A 16,329-nucleotide genomic window follows, 5' to 3' on the forward strand; every position below is an offset into this window, starting at 1 on the left:
CTAGATGGGCCAGGTGTTTGTGCTGCACACTTGTGTTGCTTATACCCCTTTTACACCTACGAGCACGGGTCGCAGCCGGGAGCCTGACACGGGAGCTGCCCCCTGCTGCGACCCGTGCTCGGTCCCTTTCCCATCAGCAGTCACAACCCGGCATATGCCGGGTTGGTGACGCTTCTAGCTACACAGCAGGGGCGGCGCAGGGAGATCACATGATCTCCCAGCGCCGCCCATCCATACAGTGTAAACGGGAGCCGTGTCGCATCGACACGGCTCCCGTTTACACTACACCCTACCCGGATCATTCCCGTGTCCTACCCAGGTAAATAGCCGGGTAGGATTCACGGGTCACTTGATCCGGGTTGACCCTTTTCCACTTGCCAAAAACACGGGTAAATGCGCGCCCCCGTGCATTTACCCGTGTTTTTTGAGCTAGTGGAAAAGGGGTATCAGCTTAGCCATCCAGCTACCTCATTGCAACCTTTTGGCCTAAAAACAATATTTTGAGGTGTTCAGAACAGACTGGAAATTAGTGGAAATGAATGTTATTGAGGTTAATAATACCGTAGGATCAAAATTACCCCCACATTCCGTGATTTTAGCTGTTTGTTTTTTTTCCAAAAATCATCCAGATCCAACACTAAAACCCAAAAGGGTGGTTTTGGCAAAACCAATCCAGATCCAAAACACGAACGAGGATCCAGATCCAAAACCAAAACATGAAAAGTGCCCGCCGCACATCTCTAGTTTATACACTGCTCAAAAAAATAAAGGGAACACTAAAATAACACATCCTAGATCTGAATGAATGAAATATTCTTCTTAAATACTTTGTTCTTTACATAGTTGAATGTGCTGACAACAAAATCGCACAAAAATTATCAATGGAAATCAAATTTATTAACCCATGGAGGGCTGGATTTGGAGTCACCCTCAAAATTAAAGTGAAAAAACACACTACAGGCTGATCCAACTTTGATGGACTAAAGCATCCGCCAACTCCTGGACAGTCTGTGGTGCAACGTGGCATTGGTGGATGGAGCGAGACATGATGTCCCAGATGTGCTCAATTGGATTCAGGTCTGGGGAACGGGCGGGCCAGTCCATAGCATCAATGCCTTCGTCTTGCAGGAACTGCTGACACACTCCAGCCACATGAGGTCTAGCATTGTCTTGCATTAGGAGGAACCCAGGGCCAACCGCACCAGCATATGGTCTCACAAGGGGTCTGAGGATCTCATCTCGGTACCTAATGGCAGTCAGGCTACCTCTGGCGAGCACATGGAGTGCTGTGCGGCCCCCCAAAGAAATGCCACCCCACACCATTACTGACCCACTGCCAAACCGGTCATGCTGGAGGATGTTGCAGGCAGCAGAACGTTCTCCTTGGCGTCTCCAGACTCTGTCACGTCTGTCACATATGCTCAGTGAGAACCTGCTTTCATCTGTGGTGTTCTCTGGCAAATGCCAAACGTCCTGCACGGTGTTGGGCTGTAAGCACAACCCCCACCTGTGGACGTCGGGCCCTCATACCACCCTCATAGAGTCTGTTTCTGATCGTTTGAGTAGACACATGCACATTTGTGGCTTGCTGGAGGTCATTTTGCAGGGCTCTGGCAGTGCTTCTCCTGTTCCTCCTTGCACAAAGGCGGAGGTAGCGGTCCTGCTGCTGGGTTGTTGCCCTCCTACGGCCTCCTCCACATCTCCTGATGTACTGGCCTGTCTCCTGGTAGCGCCTCCATGCTCTGGACACTACTCTGAAACCTTCTTGCCACAGATCGCATTGATGTGCCATCCTGGATGAGCTGCACTACCTGAGCCACTTGTGTGGGTTGTAGGGAGGTCATACAGGCACGTGGAGGCCACAGACACTACTGAGCCTCATTTTGACTTGTTTTAAGGACATTACATCAAAGTTGGATCAGCCTGTAGTGTGTTTTTCCACTTTAATTTTGAGTGTGACTCCAAATCCAGACCTCCATGGGTTAATAAATTTGATTTCCATTGATAATTTTTGTGTGATTTTGTTGTCAGCACATTCAACTATGTAAAGAACAAAGTATTTAATAAGAATATTTCATTCATTCAGCTCTAGGATGTGTTATTTTAGTGTTCCCTTTATTTTTTTGAGCAGTGTACATGCATGCCAATATATGGACAATCTCAAATCTTATCCATATTACATACCTCCCAACTGTCCCGATTTTCGCGGGACAGTCCCGGTTTTTGGGGACTGTCCCGCTGTCTCACCCGCGGGCGCAGTGTCCCGCGGTGGGGGGAGCAGTCGGGAAGCTCCTGTCATCGCTGTCCTGCTTAGCAGAGCAGCGGTGAATAGACGCTGTGCGCGTACACTGGATACAGGAGGAGAGGGGGCATGCCAGCAGCTCACGGAGCGCTGGGCATGCCCCCTCAGTGACCAAAATGGGGGCGTGGCTCGCGAGCGCGGATCCCCCGCTAAGCCACGCCCCTTTGTAGTAAGCCACGCCCCTTTTTGGGAGCGCGCGCGGTTTCGCCGCGCGTGCGTCCCTCTTTCACAGTATTTAGAAAGTTGGGAGGTATGATATTAGCAAGCAGGGCAGTGGGGCCAGGTGACGGGGGGAGTAAAGAAACTTCACTCCCTCCGTCACCCCGCCGCCGGGTCGCCCGTCGGCCAATTGCCTAGTGTGTTGGGCCTATTAGAATCAGCCTGTGTATGTCTCTTTCATTAAATATGTTATTGTAAGCTATTAGAGTGGCCCTTCGAAGCTCAGAGGGATGCATACGCAGCCCTTTACATATAGACGTCTGCCCATGACTGCTCTAATTATTATTCATTTACTAACATACGAGAACTCAAGTTATTTGGCAGAACTATTCAGCTGCAGCACTTCAGATCCCAGCATGATGGTACTATGAGCTGCAGAGCTCAGATCCCTGTCTGTGCAGATAGTACATAAAAATAACGTGTCTGTCACATACAGGAACTCGGACAGGGGGGCGCTCCGGCCTGCACCAGCAGAAGCATCGCCCAGAGCTTGTCCCTAGTGCACCAGGCCGGGGCCATATTATACTACAGATGGGAAGGGAAGTGAAAGTAGGGACGCGCCCTGCTGTACTCAGCGCTGGGTTGTGCTGGCAGCGCTTACACTTAGTTTACTCTGTTCATACCACTGATTTAGGAACTGTTATAGGAGGAGGGATTTACCATCCACACCCTGCTCTGTAGCAGCCGCCTCCCATCCACTTCCACTACTTATACTCCGACCTCTGCTGCTCCGGACAGTTCCTGTACCCAGTATATCGGGGACCACTATCCACTACAGGTGAGGAGGAGGGTGGGGGCGGTCCACTACAGGTGAAGAGTAGTTGTTGGGGACGGTCCACTACAGGTGAAGAGTAGTTGTTGGGGACGGTCCACGACAGTTGAGGGGGATAGTGGGCCCGTCTATTACATGTTAGAGTTGCACTCTGGGGATGGAACGTAGTTGGGGGGGGTCGTGTGTGTGAGCCATACTTTTTGCAGTTCTAACTTCTGAAACTGAAGTTGTGTAATTGTAGTACCCTTGCTGACAGGAGGCAGGGACTCACAACCCTCACCCACTACTTTGTTTAACGCCATCCGGATTATGTTACTACTACCATGTTCTCTGATCACCAGAGCTCAAAATAGTGGGGGGGGAAAAAAAAAAGTTGGATTATGTGTCTGCAGTTATACAGGCAGCAAGGCAGTGGAGGAGTGAGGAAGTGAGATACATATTCCACTCTTGTCTTTACACTCACCAACTGTGAGGTGTGTCTGCACAATGTGCATGGTAAATGCCCTGAGGGGTGAGAACAGTAGTGGGTGGGGTTCTATCTTGCTGGTATAATAACCTAATTTTACTGGGTTTAGTTCCCTGCATGTACAGCCGAACAACTACTTAACCTGTGTTCGTTGCAAATACATGCTTAATTGTGGGATTATCAATGGTTTTGAAGACAATCTGCTGTGTTCCAGAAGTCTGTATATTGTCATATGTTCATTTGTTTGTTTTTATTTAGCTATTTTTCCATATTTGTCTTAATTAATGAATATCTCTGTGTAACCACAAGTATGAGACAGTTGCTTATCTGCAGCAACCATGCGTTGTCCTTTATTCCCAGATTGACAATTCCTGTATAACCAGACTGGCTGGTCCCACGTGGAATACGTTATGCTCTGCTGACATACAGTACATGCTTTAATGCACTTCACTGTCCCCAGCCCACTGTCATAGTTATCTATTAAGCCAATCGCACTTCCTGATGACGCGTGTGTGTGTTTTAGCGCTCTGTTTTATTAGACTGTATGATCGGGAGATGTGTGCTGAGCGATCTAGCACAGACCGCTCAGCACACATCTCTCTCCCTGCGAGGGGGGGAATGGGGGCGTTCGCTTCACACAGCAGTAAAGTGAGCGATCTAGATTTGGCATGCATTTAGAGTCAGTGATAGCGACGTGCGGGGCCGCGCATCGCTATCTCTGGGGGCACACTGAGAGACCCGTTCTTAATTTCTGAGCAATAAAATCTAGAATTTAAGCAGGGATCTCTCTGTGTACCCCCTTTAAAGGTGCATATACACTGCACTTTTAAGGGGGTTACATACGGAGAGATCCGTGCTTAAATTCTAAGCAATCTGACTAGATTGCTTAGAAATTAAGAACGGGTCTCAGTGTGTATGCCCCCACAGCGATAGCTTAGCGCGGCCCTGTGCGTCGCTATCGCCGGTGCCAGGCACAGTCTAGCACTGCTGGGTGAAATGATCAGGCCCCCCCCCCCCTTCGCTTTCGGACAAGTGTACACACTTTTCCGATATAGAACAAACAGTCCGATTGAATAGGTGTGTACCCAGCTTAACGCTTTGCACATGTTAAGTTTGCTCCACCTGCAGCATTGCAGAATGGATGCCAAATTGAGTTCGCTTTTTTCCCACGTAACTCTGAATGAGATCCAGTGTGACTACAATAATGGTTTGATAACATAAGGAAGAATTCAATTTGCTGTTTTATTCAGTCTGCATATTATGTCCATCTACATTGCTAGGTTTTACCTCCCACCCGCTAGGTGTCCAGGAAAATGAGCACTGTTGGTGGTACCGTAACTAGCTCTGTATGCAGCCCAGCAATGCGGTGATGCTTGGTGTCACATCACCTGTAATTAAATACCCTATGTAGTGTCCTGTATGTCTCACAGGTCCAGCAGTTGCATGAACATTCCGTAAATGAGCGCCTCGTGCAAACTTACAATTCTTTAATACAGCTGTGAGAAATGCCTTTTGTCAGAAAATGTCTTAATCACAACGCAATGCGACTAAGATGTACGGGGAGACTGTGCGGATTAACTTTTTTATTTTATATCTGTGTGCAACTGAGTCTTACATCTGTACACTGTGCTACAATGTAGCAACAGCATATTTTCCAATTCAAGCTCTGATCTGCTCCATATACAGACTCGCACACATAAGTGTCATATATGAAATTAATAAACGCAGTGCGTTAAGATGCATTTTCAGCAAAAAAGGCTCCCAACTGCATGATGTAGTGAGGCTAGATGTATGAGAACACATCTGTACCACATTGAAGTGAGTGTGTGTGCGCGCGCGTGTGTGTGCGTGTGTGTGTGTGTGTGCGTGTGTGTGTGTGTGTGTGTGTGTTCAACCAGAATCCTAAGATTTCCACCTATGGTCATCCCCTCTCAAACAAGGGTTTATCCTTATATATGAGACATTATGGGCTAAATGTAATAGCCTGTGAGTTGCTGCAGACTTATGATCCCTACACATTTAGCGACCCGCCGCCGAGCTGCTCGGCGGCAGGGGGGAGGTGACAGAGTGAAGTTTCTTCACTCCCCCGTCAACCAGTCCCATAGCAGTGCATGCTAATATGGACGAGATTGTCCATATTGGCCTGCATGCATAGGCGACTGAGCACCAATGATGAACGAGCACGGGGCCGCGCATCGTTCATCGCTGGTGACTACACACTGAAAGATATGAACGAGTTCTAGTTCATTAATAAACGTGAACGTTCATATCGTTCACAAATATCTTTAGGTGTGTAGGGCCTATTACACTTCCGCACCTCCAGCAATATAGTCTTACATTTAGCCTTATATCCCTATGCTGCTCTCGTGGGTAAATCTGCCCATAAGAAGCATTAGAGCAATATTGCAGACCTGTGGATGTCTTCCTGTGCACTAGTCTGGTTCAGAGCAATGAGACATGGGTTAGTTAATGGATCCCCCCTCCCCCCCACACACACTAGTTGTTGTTGTTGTTGTTATTTATAGATGGGGCCCGCAGCATTTTACAAAGTGCATATACTGTACAGATCTAAATATAAAATTCCACAGTGATTAAAGATTACAATACAATAAAAATAAACGTTACTAGTTAATAACTACTCATTAATGAATCTATGAGCCACTATAACGGCTTAATTGGTGAAAGCGACATTGGCACTGAAGATTGAGAAGTGGGGAGCAGTCTCATACGCCTCAGTTTCCGCTACTGATCACTAGGTCCATTGTCCCACCTTCCCTTAATGTATCTTACCTCTTCATTTACATTTTACGCTTTTACAGATTGCCAAGTTGTTAGCAAAAATAATTATATTTATGATGGGCGAGGGGCATCAACCCCTAGGCACGGCCCTGATGTAAGGAAGAGTACATAAGGTAAGAATCTCTCACATACAGGGCTCTTACCTTATCTATCAATTTACTAAAGTAGGCAAATTATCGCTGTCCAGAGGGATTTATGCCCCTGCCCCCATTATAAGCCACTGATCATGTTTATTTTCTTCTCCTTAACCCATATTAACCAGTCTGATAATATGTTTGTCTAATGTAGCCTGATTAATAATAAAAGCACACATCTGGTTTCCATGGATTAAAAGACCTTTTTATGTTTTTGTTGCATCATGCAAATTACTTATTATTAAAGGCAATGAATAGTTGTTTATTATTGCATGTAAAACTATTAGGTGCAAATATTTCACTTTAGTTGTCCCATTTGCAACAATCTGAACTGAGAAACACTACTAGCTGTATCTTCTGTGGTTTCTATGCTGCTTCTTCCTGGTACAGCTAGGGGTGTTAGCCTGTGTCTGGCAGTGTCTACATATAAACAGCCCAGGGGGCGGAGGAATTATCAGGACTGTTTTTACTCCCCCGTAAATCCTTGCTTAATCATCTGGGTGTGGACAGAATGTTAGGGATTCCTCTTTTCTGCCTCTGCATAAAAATTCTATGAAAGGTTAGTTAGGGAGAACTTTTGTGTGTGTGTGCGCAGCAGATGTTGTTAAATATACTTTAAGCATATAATAGGAGTTCTGAAGGTCTTTTTGATTTAACCTACAGTATTTTATGTATTCATAGTTTTACCAGGATATGGGAGGGAGCTGTATTGGTCATCAAGATTTTACCAGTTACATAAGCATATTGAACAATAAATTGCCAGTGGCTGAAAACTTTGTAACTAGTAAAACTTTGTAAACCCAGATATCTCTGCAGTCCAACTCGGCTGGGGGTGGGAGACATTCAGAATTCTTGCTCGGAAAAGGAAGTGTTCCCGAGTAAATAATTATAACCACCCGTCTCTGTTCTCCTCAGTGCTGGCTTCAAAACGTTTCCATTTGTTTTAGTTTCCTACACATAACACTTTCTGTCAGGTGACTGCGCTCCCTGCAGTCAGGATGTGGACGCTGTGTCTGGCAGGTAACTGTCTCAGGGGGAATATATGTCTAAAACGTCTCCGGGAAAACAGTTATGATGTGTGGACAATAGGCTATTTTATTAGGTCATGTATCCATTACCTGACACTGGAGCTGGGAACACCTGGTGGGTTACACGGTCTCCCCTCACCCTGCCTGATTTTAGTTCATTTTGCCCTTTGCAGATAAAAACAGCAAAGTGAATAAAAAAAAAAAAGTAACTGTTAAATGATAATGAAGTCTGGCCTGATGTAAAGTGCTTTAATAATTATTTTACCATTTATTTATATGGCGCCACAGGGTTCAGTAGCACCTAACAAAAGTACGTAATCAAATGAGCAAAACAAGAAGACGACAACTTACAGTACAAGACAAAGTAGGACAAGTACATGGTATATAAGCATTTCTGCATCAGGAGATAGGACACTGAAATAATAATCAGGGTGGCAGAAAACAAGGTTTAGGGGCCATTGTATGGAGTAGAAGATAGTCTAACAGGGGGAAATAGTCGCAAGCACTACTTACCTTCTATAAATGTCGCACAAAGTTATGTCCCCCATCTAGCTATTTGAATATACAGTAGTGCTTTATTACACTGCATTACGGCTTTATAGTATGCTAACATTTAAAGTGGGATTATATAAAGAACCACTAAACTGATATGAGAGGTTGCCTGGCATCAGCCATTTGATGCCAATTTCCATCTACTTCAGTGAGATTACTGCCAGTCTGCTGTGTGTAAGGAAATCTCTCCCCACAATCACACACTTGCATCCGCTTTCTTCTGTTCGTATAATCCCCTCGCCACTGGGAATGTAGTAGCGACCCCAGGTTCTCCTGTAAATATGGCCACTGGGTACAAATGCTCTTTTACGAGGACTGTTGGCTGCAACATTCTAATAGAATACTTTAGAGTAAATACATTTATTATAAATGTTTAGAAAAAAAAAAAAAAAAAATATATAAATATATATAATTTTTTTTATTTTATTTTTTGTGTGCACTTTATCCAGTAGGACTCAAGGCACTTAACGGCTAGGATGTACAGACACAATTAACACAATAAGGATATACTACAAAGGGTGTGGCAGCCATTTTGGGTGATCAGTTGCAGGTTTATTCGTCCTACTCATGCAGGGTCCAGATGAGGCAGCCATATTTGGCACACTATGTAGGATTACACTGAGAAGAATAGACCATGTCTGAAATTGATGACACTTACTGGGAGAGCTAAGAACACTAGGCAAGTTTACTAGTTGCATGTTCATCAGAACAGACATTTTTTCATTCTCTACACAGCGCACCAGGCAAGGCAGCCATGTTGAGAACACTAAAGTGGTACAATGTGCAAATAAGCAATGTTTTGAAATAAGACGTTCAAGCAGTGGTCTAACAGGATAACCACTGCATGAGCACCTCAATAGGCTGGTATCCAGTCTCTAGGTCGACCACATTTAGATTGACAATGTCTAGGTTGACAGTAAGTAGGTCTACATGGTTTCTAGGTCGACTTGACAAAAGGTCAACATGAATTTTTTTTATATATATAATATTAATATAAAATTTATTTTAACTATTTCATGCTTTACGATACATGTGGACTACAATTGGGAATGGTAACCTGCCCGAAGCATGGCGAGCCACGCGTAAAGACACTGTGCACTAATTGGGGTTCCTGGTCACTCATGTCGACCTGGAGTCCCTGTCCACCTAGAAATCATGTCAACCTACTTACTGTTGACCAATAGTGGTTGACCTAGACACTGTCGCCCTAAGTGTGGATGACCTTGCATACCACACCCCAATAGGCCACTCTTCTTGCCCTTGAAAGTACCAGGTGAGGTGGCCATCTAGGGCGCACTACACAGGGTACAGTGGGGCAGGATGAGTGTCTCACAGCAGTGGGGTATTACAGATAAACCATTCAGATGGGTTACATAAAGCAGTAAGGAGAGACTGTAGGTGGTTATATCTGTAGAAAAAACAGGGTAGGTTTTACCGCACAGGATCACTCCTAGGCCTAGTAACCCTCTTGGGTGAGTAGGAATGCTTAGAATTGCATAAGGAGATAGAAAAACAAATGAATAACCAAATTCCTTTCATTTAATGGCTGATGTTACGTCGGCAAAATCAATAATAGTGATTGGTGGTGCTCCCCAGAGGCAGAAAAGACTTATTTTGGTGTGAGGAAAAAAGAAGACTCTCTATTCTGGGGTCACTCTTAACTATAATAGGAAAAACAGTCCAGAACGGTATCAATATTGATCAGTCTAAAATCTACTATTTATTAGATATGCATTAAAATAAGAGGAACAACACCGAGACACATACACATAAAAAAGGGGAAAACTATGTTCCTGGACAGCGAATAAATGCCGTATAGGTTTGAATAATTTATTGATTAAACCTGTGCAGGTACATTATAAATGTGTGGATTTTAGGGACCAAAATATTATTCGGACTGTAATGAGTCCTGATTGTTAGATTAATTGCATGCACTTAAAGAGGACACTCCAATATTATGTAATAATCACTAGAACGCCCGTTGGGCTTGTTCAATATACACCACAGATCAAGAAGTCCCCAAAAAATGCTATTTTGCAAATAAGATAAGGAAATGTTACCAGTATCAGACACATGTAATAAAGTATTGTTATGGTTCCATCTAGAACAACATTCAGCTTAGAAACAAACTGTCAATTCCCTATAAGTAACACACAGATAAGATTGTCTCACTCCTTGAATGCCCTTTAGTAGCAGAATCACTGCTCCTGTATCAGACAGCAATGTATCAAGTATACTTTCAAGTTGTAAGGTACAGCAAAACGGTATAGCAATATAAAGTACAAAGGGCCTAATTCAGCAAGGATCACAAAGCAGCAAAAATCGCGGAAAATTGCAAAATCTGCACCATATACCACAAAAACTGAGGAAAAAACAAAGCAACTTCTGAGACGAAGCAAAAACTGCGTATGCTCTACGAAAAGTAGGTGTGTAGGGGGTGTACTAAAGGGCTGGACTCGCAAAAACTACGAGCAGGGGCGTGTTGTGGGCGTATGATGATCGGTAGGCGGTGGATATGCAATTTTTACAACTGATCGCACATTTATGGTGTGCAGTTTGAGTGACTATAGGTCTACCTTAAAATCTGCACAAGCTGACCTGAGTTGTAGAATGTTCCATGTATACTGCAATCATTGCTTCATTACACCCAGCTGAAGAAGCTCACACCTAGGGAGGCCAATCCCGGGATCGGGATCGGCGGGATCCCTGGATTTGGGCCCAAAAATGCCGGGATTTGAATCCCGGGATTGGAGCCTCCAATCCCGGGATTCATGGGATTAGAGTGCGCATGCGCAGTTTTGCCGGACAGCGCTAAGCACTATAGCACAGCACTGCCCGGCTGTCAGGGAGGTAGTTACAGCAGCCACAGGTATTTCCAAATACACACTCACTGACCGCGCTGGCCGCATTTTAAATGTAGCGCCGGCCGCCAGCCAATCAGGGAAGCGGCAGCAGCCGCGGCTCCTGATAGGCTGCCGGTCTGACTGGCTGGCGGCCGGCGCTACATTTGAAATGAAGCCAGCGCGGTCTGTGTGAGTGTCCATGGCTGCGGCCCGCCTAATTAGTAAGTGTTATCGCATTCGCTACCTACACCCACACTCCCTCATTGCTCCTGACATCCTCCCTCCCTCTCTGCTCCTGACATCCTCCCTGCTCGCAACACCCACCTTCCCTTCCTGCTCCTTACATGCTCCCTACACACCCACCCTCCCTTGCTGATACCTACACCCACCCTCCCGCAGCTCCCTACATCCACCCTCCCGCAGCTCCCTACATCCACCCTCACTTCCTGCTCCTTACATGCTCCCTACACCCACTCTCCCGCTGCTCCCTACACCCACCCTCCCTTCCTGCTCCCTACACCCACCCTCCCTCGCTGCCCTCCACCCCTCGCTGCCCTCCACATATAGTCTCCCTGCTCCCAACACTGATCCCTACTGCAATCCCGGGATTGAGCATTTTTCAATCCCGAATCCCGGGATTGAAAAAATGCCCCTGGATTGGCCTCCCTACTCACACCTCAGACCACAAATCACTTCATTCAGTTAATTGAAACTTCTAAACATGTAAGGGAGCTTTAAACTCTAACACGTTTCTTTATAAAATATATGTTAGTAACCTAATTGTTTTTACACTTACTAACAATTGAGGTTTGACAACCACACTATTTTTTAAAAGCAAACGTTAATTAACATTTCCAAGCATTTTGTTTTTTAGGATCTGCTTAATGTCCTTTAGCTTCCTAACAGTTTTTTAATGCATTTTAAGCAACCAACACGTTTTTGGTTAACAAAACATACCCACATACATTTGGCTACACTGGTGTGTTTTTTGTTTGGTTTTTTGCCCAGGAAAGTAGGTAGTGCAATATTTGAGGATAAAACACAGTAGGTTGCAATAATTGCAACATCAGAAACATGTAAGCAAAAAATGCGTAGAATTGTAAATTTATATGCAAATAATGCGTTTTCGTTTTTTTAAGGTCTTCGCAATATTTGCACATTTCACAAGCCCACCTTGTTTTTGTAACATTAAATTAGTGTTGCAGTTTTTCCATTTGGACGTGGTTTTGCAATTTTGCAAATTGTCGCAATTTTTGCTAACTTGTAATCTTTACAATCCTTACTGAATTGGCCCCAAAATCTTTAACTGACTCTGTACCTCTTTGGGCACTTATCCTGTGCAATCGCTGCTCCTAATTCAACAGCAATGTATCATATAAACCTTCAGGTTGTAAGATACAGCAGAACAGTATGAAACACAATTTTTAACTGACACTGTACCTCTTTACTGTATCACATATATTAATCAATTCAAAAAATTCTCCTAGCATTGCTTATAGTCCAAATAATATCATGTGAGCATCCAGCAAATAATATCACAAGCAATATAAGCTTAATGACCTCCATGCAAATGGTATCACATAGGCAATATCAAAGAGGGATTGAGTTTTGCTGTACCTTACAACTTGAAAGTAGGCTAGTGTTCACTCTAGCCGCCTTTCGCGAGGTGCTGCGCCCTGCCCCTTTTCTGAGTGTCAGAATGCGCCCTGCCCGTTTGTGGCCGCCCTGCTGATTACTAAAGGACTGCCGCGCCAGGCCGCACTGAAACTCCTCCCGCCACACTGCCACTCCTGTCAGCGCTGTCACTCCTCCCCGCTACGCTGCCACTTCTCCCGCCGTGCTGCCACGCCTCCCTGCCGCTGCCTCAGGCTTGTCGCGCTAATGCGCTCTCGGGTCTCTGCAATACTGTAGGTTGCTGGTGAGATGAGGAGGGTTGGGTTTGCCTCTCCCGCCGAGGCAAACCCAGCCCTCCTCTGTGTACATGACCCAATAAAAGAGGACGCCGGGTAGGATCAGTGTGGCGGGCATTTTCATCCAGCTCCGCGGTGTGTGAGGGGGGGGACCAGTGCGATCACTCCTGCAGCATCAGCCCCCAGTAAGTTGAATTGACACACAAACATCATCTAAGACTAGTGCTGCCACACTAAGCTATTTATCCTACTGTATATAGGTCGCCTGGTGCCCCTTTAGTTTTAATCTGGCAGCATTCAACTAATTTTATAGTTTAATGAACTATATAAACCCTATTGAGACACTTCAGAAATAAACTGGCAGCACATGAATGTTTATAAACCAACCTGGGACACCTTCGCTTCAATCTGACAGCACATTTAAAATACGATGTGCTGCCAGTTTATTTCTGAAGTATCCCAATAGGGTTTATATAGCAACACGTGCTGCCAGTTTAATTCTGAAGTGTATCAATAGGGCTTATATAGCACAGGGCCGGCTCCAGGCCTACTAGCACCCTGAGCGAGAAAATGTAAAAGCGCCGCCCCCCCCCCCTCTCCATGCGCGCGCCGAAGACGCTCACTCCCGGAAAAGTGGGCGTGGCCTCGTAACTTCATATCATCAAACTGTAAATATATTTCTCTATCGTCCTAAGTGGATGCTGGGGTTCCTGAAAGGACCATGGGGAATAGCGGCTCCGCAGGAGACAGGGCACAAAAAAGTAAAGCTTTTACCAGATCAGGTGGTGTGCACTGGCTCCTCCCCCTATGACCCTCCTCCAGACTCCAGTTAGATTTTGTGCCCGAACGAGAAGGGTGCAATCTAGGTGGCTCTCCTAAAGAGCTGCTTAGAGAAAGTTTAGCTTAGGTTTTTTACTTTACAGTGAGTCCTGCTGGCAACAGGATCACTGCAACGAGGGACTTAGGGGAGAAGTAGTGAACTCACCTGCGTGCAGAGTGGATTTGCTGCTTGGCTACTGGACACTAGCTCCAGAGGGACGATCACAGGTACAGCCTGGATGGTCACCGGAGCCGCGCCGCCGGCCCCCTTGCAGACGCTGAAGAGAGAAGAGGTCCAAAATCGGCGGCTGAAGACTCCTGAGTCTTCATAAAGGTAGCGCACAGCACTGCAGCTGTGCGCCATTTTCCTCTCAGCACACTTCACACAACAGTCACTGAGGGTGCAGAGCGCTGGGGGGGGCGCTCTGAGAGGCAAATAAAAACCTTATTAGAGGCAAAAAATACCTCACATATAGCCCACAGAGGCTATATGGAGATATTTAACCCCTGCCTAACTTCAAAAATAGCGGGAGACGAGCCCGCCGAAAAAGGGGCGGGGCCTATCTCCTCAGCACACAGCGCCATTTTCTCTCACAGAAAAGCTGGAGAGAAGGCTCCCAGGCTCTCCCCTGCACTGCACTACAGAAACAGGGTTAAAACAGAGAGGGGGGGCACTGATTTTGGCGATATTGTATATATATAAAAGATGCTATAAGGGAGAAACACTTATATAAGGTTGTCCCTATATAATTATAGCGTTTTTGGTGTGTGCTGGCAGACTCTCCCTCTGTCTCCCCAAAGGGCTAGTGGGTCCTGTCCTCTGTCAGAGCATTCCCGGTGTGTGTGCTGTGTGTCGGTACGTGTGTGTCGACATGTATGAGGACGATGTTGGTGAGGAGGCGGAGAAATTGCCTGTAATGGTGATGTCACTCTCTAGGGAGTCGACACCGGAATGGATGGCTTATTTAGAGAATTACGTGAGAATGTCAACACGCTGCAAGGTCGGTTGACGACATGAGACGGCCGACAATCTATTAGGACCGGTCCAGGCGTCTCAGAAACACCGTCAGGGGTTTTAAAAACGCCCATTTACCTCAGTCGGTCGACACAGACACGGACACTGAATACAGTGTCGACGGTGAATAAACAAACGTATTTCTCATTAGGGCCACACGTTAAGGGCAATGAAGGAGGTGTTACGTGTTTCTGATACTACAAGTACCACAAGAAAGGGTATTATGTGGGAGTGAAAAAACTACCTGTAGTTTTTCCTGAATCAGATAAAATAAAATGAAGTGTGTGATGATGCGTAGGGTTACCCCGATAGCAAATATTGGCGTTATACCCTTTCCCGCCAGAAATTAGGGTACGTTGGGAAACACCCCTTAGGGTGATAAGGCGCTCACACGCTTATCAAGTGGCGTTACCGTCTCCAGATACGGCCGCCCTCAAGGAGCCAGCTGATAGGAAGCTGGAAAAATATCCTAAAAAGTATATACACACATACGGTGGTTATACTGCGACCAGCGATCGCCATCAGCCTGGAGATGCAGTGCTGGGTTGGCTTGGTCGGATTCCCTGACTGAAAATATTTTATTCATGTAGAGCATTTAATAGGATGCATTCTATATATATATGTATGTGAGATGCACAGAGGGATATTTGCTCTCTGGCATCAAGATAAGTGCGTTGTCCATATCTCCCAGAAGATGTCAGGGACACGACAGTGGTCAGGTGATACAGATCCCATACGGCAGATGGAAGTATTGCTGTATAAAGGGAAGGAGTTATTTGGGGGTCGGTCCATCGGACCTGGGGACCACAGCAACAGCTGGGAAATCCAACCTTTTTTACCCCAAGTTACATCTCAGCTAAAAAAGACACCGTCTTTTCAGCCTCAATCTTTCCTTTCCCATGAGGGCATGCAGGCAAAAGGCCAGTCATATCTGCCCAGACATAGAGGTAAGGGAAGTAGACTGCAGCAGGCAGCCCTTTCCCAGGAAAAGAAGCCCTCCACCGCGTCTGCCAAGTCCTCAGCATGACGCTGGGGCCGTGCAAGCGGACTCAAGGTGGGGGGGTAGTCTCAAGAGTCTCAGGGCGCAGTGGGATCACTCGCAAGTTGACCCCTAGATCGTACGAGTATTATCCCAGGGGTAAAGATTGGAGAGTCGAGACATCTTCTCCTCGCAGGTTCCTGAAGTCTGCTTTACCAACGGCTCCCTCCGACAGGGAGGCAGCATTGGAAACAATTCACAAGCTGTATATCCAGCAGGTGATAATCAAAGTACCCCTCCTACGACAAGGAAAAGGGTATTATTTTTCCACACTATATTGTGGTACTGAAGCCAGACGGCTTGGTGACACATAGTCTAAATCTAAAATGTTTTGAACACTTACATAAAAGGTTCAAATCGAGATAAAGTCACTCAGAGCAGTGATAGCGAACCGGAATGTCCCTGGACATCAAGGATTACCTCCATGTCCA

The 16,329-nt window shown here is 45.8% G+C and overlaps 1 protein-coding gene across 1 annotated transcript in view; it reads left to right on the plus strand.

Annotated features, from left to right (window-relative positions):
• The first annotated feature begins 3,023 nt into the window (after positions 1-3,023).
• Positions 3,024-16,329, plus strand: part of ANXA4 (annexin A4) — a 77,450-nt gene continuing 64,144 nt past the window's right edge. The window contains exon 1 of the mRNA XM_063932078.1: positions 3,024-3,299. The gene's annotated coding sequence lies outside the window, so the exon portion shown is untranslated. The remainder of the gene's footprint in view (positions 3,300-16,329) is intronic.

This window comes from Pseudophryne corroboree, chromosome 6 (assembly GCF_028390025.1).
Source record: "Pseudophryne corroboree isolate aPseCor3 chromosome 6, aPseCor3.hap2, whole genome shotgun sequence".
Taxonomy (NCBI): Eukaryota; Metazoa; Chordata; class Amphibia; order Anura; family Myobatrachidae; genus Pseudophryne; species Pseudophryne corroboree.